The following is a 6,745-nucleotide window of genomic DNA, read 5'->3' as shown; positions in this document are numbered from 1 at the left end:
TGTATCATGGGGGGACGGGGATAAAGGGACTTAAATGGTGGTTAAGTTTCAGCATTCCACCTGAAGAGATAAATGCTAATACTAGTAGACTGTAATAAACGTCATATATATATTGCAATCCCTAGCGTTACCATTGAAAATATTAAACAAAGAGATATACTCAAATATAGATAATTCAGAATGGAATATTGAACAATGTCCAAATAACCCACTTGAAGACAGGTAAGGGGAAACAGGAAAAAACAATAAAATGACAGACTTACATCCTAACATATCAGTAATTACATTAAATGTAAGTAGCATTAACATTTAAAACAAGTAAGACCAGGGAATTCCCTGGTGATCCAGTGGTTAGGACTCTGCGCTTCCACTGCAAGGGACCCGGGTTCAATCTCTGGTCAGGAAACTAAGATCCCACAAGCCATGTGGCGTGGCCAAAAAAATGAAATAAAAAATAAAAATAAAAAGACCATATGAAATATGCTTTGTGATCATAACTGAATCAAACTAGAAATCGATAACCGATAACAGGAAAATCTCCAAAAACTTGTAAATTAAGCAACATGCTTCTAAATAACCCATGGGTCAAAGAGGGAGTTTCAGGGAAATAACAAACATTGAGCTGAATGACAATATGTAATCTGTTTTATAAAGTTCACTTTGTGAATTTAATTCATAAATTGACAATAAAATTATCTCATAAGCAGAATAAAATTTGGTAGCAATGTTTGCAAAATATGATGTGTAGTAGATTCTTATTGATAGCCTCCTAGCCTCTATTCACCATTTTCTCCCTAATAGAATCCTGACTTTGTTAGATACCAGTACTTAGTCCGTCTCCACACACAGATAAGGCCTCAGGTAAAGTCCCCAAGTTGGACTTACATTCCATCACCCTTCCAGTGACGGGTTCACAGGGTGTGATCTGTATCTGCACAAAGAGCGTGAATAAAGGTTTCTAGAGGCTTCTGGGAATGTTCTTTCCCACTTTTCAGTGAGAGCCATGAGAGATCAGTCTGTCCAGATGTGAACAAGCAAACAGGAAACAGAACTATGGAAAAAACACTTAGGCCAGTGTGACTCTGGTTGGCAGAGCAGAGAAACAAAAAAAACCTTTTCAATGACATTTTCAAAGAAATTATTATTGAGTAACAAGTTGAATCTATTATAATGGTGGGGGGAGGTTTTTAGTTAAGAAAAAAACTATTTTCACTGAAAAGTTATTTCTGAAAACTAAAAATACTTACCCACTACATCTATATAATTTTAAAACCTTTATATGGCTTTTACAAACATTAAAAACAAAATAAGAAAACTAATTACTCTTATTACAATACTTATTCAGATATTTTAATAAATGCCTTAGCCATATCTATCTGCAAGACCTCATTGCTGCATTTTTCTGAAAAATTCCATTTTTTTCAGTATGATAATATTTTAAAATACATGATTGCCTAAGTTTTCATCAAAATTATAATTTAGAGTTTATATAAGAAATTGTTGACATATCCAATTGACTCTTCTGTGTAGAACATTTATGTTTTTTTCCTTTTAAATAGTCTTTATTATTTTTTAGAGCAGCTTTAAGTTCACAGCAATATTGGGCAGAAAGCACAGAGTTCCCATATAACCCCTGCCCCACAAATGCATATATAGCCTCCCCCACTATCAACACCCACATAAGCATGGTACATTTGTTACAGCTGATGAACTTAGACTGACATCATTATCATCCAACATTCATAGTTTACCTTAGGGTTCACTCTTGGTGTTACACATTCTCTGGGTTTTGGCAAATGTAAAATGACATGTATCCATTATTACATATTATACAGAATAGTTTTGCTACCCCACAAATCCTCTGTTCTCTATATATTCACCTTTCCCAGCAACCACTGATCTTTCTACTGTCTCCATAGTTCTGCCTTTTCCAAAATGTCATATAATTGGAATTATATAGTATTTAGCCTCCTTAGATTGGCTTCATTTCACTTGAGAGCTCATTTCTTTTTAGTGCTGAGTAATATTCCATCATTTGGATGTACCACAGTTTATCCATTCACCTACTGAAGGACACCTTGGTTGCTTCCACTTTTTGGCAATTATAAGTAAAGCTACTATAAACACAGTGTGCAGTTTTTTTGTGTGGACATATTCTTCAGTTCATTTGGGTAAATATCAAGGATTTGTTTCATTTTGTAAGAAATCACCAAACTGTCTTCCAAAGTGGCTGCACCATTTTGCATTCCCACCAGCAATGAAAGAGAGTTCCTATCACTCTACATCCTTGCCAGTATTTGGTGTTGTCCGTGCTCTGGATGTTGGCCATTTTAATAGGTGTGTAGTGATGTCTTGCTGTTTTAATTTGCGTTGCCCTGAGGACATAGGATGTGGAGCATCTTTTCATATGCTAAATTCCCATCTGTGTGTGTGTGTGTGTGTGTGTATATATATATATATATATATATGTTCTTTGGTGAGGGACCAGTCATGCCTTTTTCCCATTTTTAAATTGAGTTTTTGTCATTGTTGAGTTTTAAATGTTCTTTGTATATTTTGAACAACAATCCTTTATGTCTTTTTGTTTATCCTTTTTGTCTTTTGCTAATATTTCAGTCTGCGTCTTGTCTTCTCATTTTCTTGACATTCTCTTTCACAGAGCAGACGTTTTTAAGTTTCATAAAGTCAAACTTATCAATTCTTTCTTCAGCTTATCAGTTCTTTTTTTTTTTTCCCATGGATCATGCCTTTGGTGTTGTATTTTAAAAATCACCACCATGACCAGTGTCACTTAGGTGTTCTCTTCTAGGAATTTTATAGTTTTACATTTTACATTTAGGTCTATAGTCTATTTTGAGTTAATTTTTGTGAAGGGTACAGAATCTGTGTCTAGATTAATTTTTTTGCATGTAAATGTCCAGTTGTTCCAGCACCCTTTGTTGAAAAGATTATCTTTGCTCCATTGTATTGCCTTTCCTCTTTTGTCAAAAATCAGTTGACTGTCTTTATGTGGGTCTATTTCTAGGCTTTCTATTCTGTTTCATTGACTTGTCTGTTCTTTCACCAATATCACACTGTCTTGAGTACTATAGTTTTATAGTAAGTCTTAAAGTCTTAAAGGTAGTGTCAGTCCTCTGATTTTGTTCTCCTTCAATACTGAGTTCTCTATTCTGAGTCTTTTGCCTCAGCATACAAACTTTAAAATCCCTTTGTTGATTTCCACAAAATAACTTTCTTGAATTTTGATTGGGATTGTATTGAATGTATAGATTAAGTTGGGAAGAACTGACATCTTGACAATATTTTTTCCTATCCATGAATATGGAATATCTCTCTGTTTATTTAGGTCATCTTTGATTTCTTTCACTAGAGTTTTGTAGTTTTCTTCATATCCATCTTGTACATATTATGCTAGATTTATACCTAAGTATTTCATTTTGGGAGGTGCTAATGTAAATGTGTTTTTATTTTCAAATTCTACTTGTTTATTGCTGCTATAGTAAAGCAATTGACTTTTGAATATTAACCTTGTGTACGGCAGCCTTGCTATAATCATTTAGTAGTTCCAGGAGGGTTTTTTGGTCAATTCTTTTGGATTTTCTACGTAGATGATTATATCATCTGTGAACAAAGACAGTTGTATTTCTTCCTTCCCAATCTGTATACCTTTTATTTCCTTTTCTTGTATAATTGCATAATTGGAATTTCCAATACAATGCTTAAAAGAAGTGGTGAGAAGGGACATCCTTGCCTCCTTCCTGATCTTAGCAGGAAAGCTTTGAGTTTCTAACCATTAAGTATGATGTTAGTGGTAAATTTTTTTTATCAAGTTGAGGAACTTATGCTTTATACTTTGCTTGCTAAGATGTTTTTTAAATCATGGATGAGTGAATTAATTAGTCAGGGCTCTCCAGAACCCATATATATATACATATATATATATGTATATACATGGTTATGGAGGCCAAGAAGTACCAAGATATTCTGTCTGCAAGGTGGAGAACCAGGAAAGACTGGTATAATTCAGCCCAAGTCCAGAGGCCTGAGAATTGGGAGACTAGTGTTATAAGTCCCAATCTGAGTGTAAAAGTTCAAGAACCAGGAGTGTGGATATCTGAGGGCAGGAGAAGGTGGATGTCTCAGCTCAAGCAGAGAGAGTGAATTTTTCCTCCCTCCACCTTTTTGTTCTATTTGGGCTCTCAAAGGATTTGATAATGCCCACCCACACTGGGGAGGGTCATCTACTTTCCTCAGTTCACCAATGCAAATATTAAGCTCTTCCAGAAACACCCTCACAGACACACTCAGAAATAATGTTTTACCAGCCAACTTAATTTGTAGTACTTATGATAAACTCTCTATTACTCTTTCATTAAAGTCTATTTTGATATTAATATAGTTACACTTGTTTTCATTTAGTTAGTCTTTGCTTGGTCAGTCCTTTTACCGTCAATTTTTTTGTTTCCAAGCAGTTTGGTTTTTTGTTTGCTTATTATTGAAGTATAGTTGATTTATAATATTGTGTTAGTTTCAGGCGTACAGCAAAGTGATTCAGTTATACATATACATATATATTCTTTTTCATTTTAGGTTATTACAAGGTATTGAATATAGTTCCCTGTGCTATACAGTAGGACCTTGTTGTTTACCTATTTTATATATAGTGTATTCAAGCGTTTTGAGCATGTGTCTTTTACAAGCAGAATATAACTAAATTTGTTTTTTTTTCTTTGTGTCCAACTTGTGTCCAACGTGTGCACACACACAGACACACACACACATACACACACACATGTTTATGTATCTTCCCATACTGTGGCTGAGGATCAGAGAAGTCTTCTTTACTTGGAATAGATTTCATATTTCTGTTTCCTGATGTTTTACTTTTGCAGGGTGATTTATAATAGGAGGAGGCAAATAAATCTGAACTCCATCCTCTTAAAACCGGCAATGCATCTCTTACGTATTATGATTTTTAAAAGTATCTTCTGTGTATATAGTCATAATCTCTCATCCCTTTTTGTCCCTAATGTTGATCTTTCTTAACATAATTGCAAAAGGTTTATTTTCCTTTCAAATAATTAGTGTTAAGAAACTCTTTTCAAATTATCCAGTTTGAGTGGGTCATCAACTTCCTAGCAGATATATAATCGTTGTATAAATGTATTTTATCATTGAATAAATGATAAATGTTTTTCTTTTTAAACTTTACTTTCTTGCCCAGAGCAGAACAGTTTCATCTTTTGGGGGGGGCTACTCAGCATCTTCTTAACACCTTTCCTAAGTTCCTAAGTTTGGAGGAACTTCTTATCTTTTGAGCTCATGTCTCCCCAAGGCAGAAACCAGAAACTCACATTCTCAGCCTTCCTTGCATCCAGGGCACATGCGTGTGATCAGTCAGACCCCATAAGATTTTATTCAGGGAAGGGAGCTCAAGAAGTAAGCACCATGAAACCCCTTCCAGCCGCAGTAGTGGTAGATATCCAGCTTGAAATACAGAGAGCTGACATGCCCGTGACTAACAGAGGTGGCAACAGGCATCACAGGAATCCTCCTGTGTGGGGTCCTGAAGTGTAGTCTGTGCACTGTTTCTGCCATATAGCCTCAAGCACGAGCCTCTGGCCCACCTGCAGATTCTGCGATTTACACTATGTCATTTAATAGATTCCTTTTCTACTTCAAGTAGCCAGAAGAGGTTCTGTTGTTCCCCTCCCAGAGGATTTTACTCCCAGCTTGCTGTTCAGAGACACTCTCCCAACTCCACCAAATCAAAACTTATTTAAATTTACCAAAGTATTTTTTTCTTTATAAATTTATTATTTTTTAAATTTTTGGCTGCGTTGGGTCTTCGTTCCTGCGCGCGGGCTTTCTATAGTTGCGGAGAGCAGGGGTTACTCTTGGTTGCGGTGTGCGGGCTTCTCACTGTGGTGGCTTCTCTTGTTGCGGAGCATGGGCTCTAGGTGTGCGGGCTTCAGTAGTTGTGGCTCGTGGGCTTAGTTGCTCTACAGCATGTGGGATCTTCGCGGACTAGGGCTCAAACCCGTGTTCCCTGCATTGGCAGGTGGATTCTTAACCACTGCACCACCAGGGAAGTCCCTACTAAAGTGTTTTATTGACTTATCTTCATTAATGTTTCTGGCATTTTATTACTTCCTCCTGGATTCACTTTTCTTCTTATATTATCCTTTAGTAATTCTTTCTGCAAAGGTGGAAAATTCTCTAAGTGTGTCTGAAAATTTCTTTGTTCCATTCTGTCTCTCAAAAGATAATTTTCCTGGGTATGGAATTCAGTGCTCAAATTACACAGGTATTTTCCTTCAGCACATTAAAGCTCTTATTCATTATCTTTGTGTACCAAAGGCTGCTAACAAGAAATCCGACGTAGTCTAATTTTTATTTCTGTGTAAGTAATTTGTGATGTATCTGTTTTCTCTGGCAGCATGTCCCATTCTTCTTTTTCTTTCTTTCTTTCTTTTTTATTTTATTCATTTTTTTGGTAGCACAGCATGTGGGATCTTAGTTCCCCAACCAGGGATCAAAGCCATGCCCCCTGCAGTGGAAGCACGGAGTCTTAACCACTGGACCGCCAGGGAAGTCCCACTTGTCTGTTTTTTCTTTATCCTTGATGTGCTGAAGTTTCACTCTTTGTGTGTGTGTGTGTGTGTGTGTGTGAGATGAACGTGCATGCATGCACACACATCACTCTTTGCAATTTCTGTTCAACACCTTGTATATTCAGCCCATG

Source organism: Neophocaena asiaeorientalis, unplaced genomic scaffold (assembly GCF_003031525.2).
Source record: "Neophocaena asiaeorientalis asiaeorientalis breed wild unplaced genomic scaffold, Neophocaena_asiaeorientalis_V1.1 scaffold155, whole genome shotgun sequence".
Classification (NCBI taxonomy): Eukaryota; Metazoa; Chordata; class Mammalia; order Artiodactyla; family Phocoenidae; genus Neophocaena; species Neophocaena asiaeorientalis.
The sequence above is the reverse complement of the archived record's forward strand: the minus strand, read 5'-3'. Positions refer to the sequence as shown.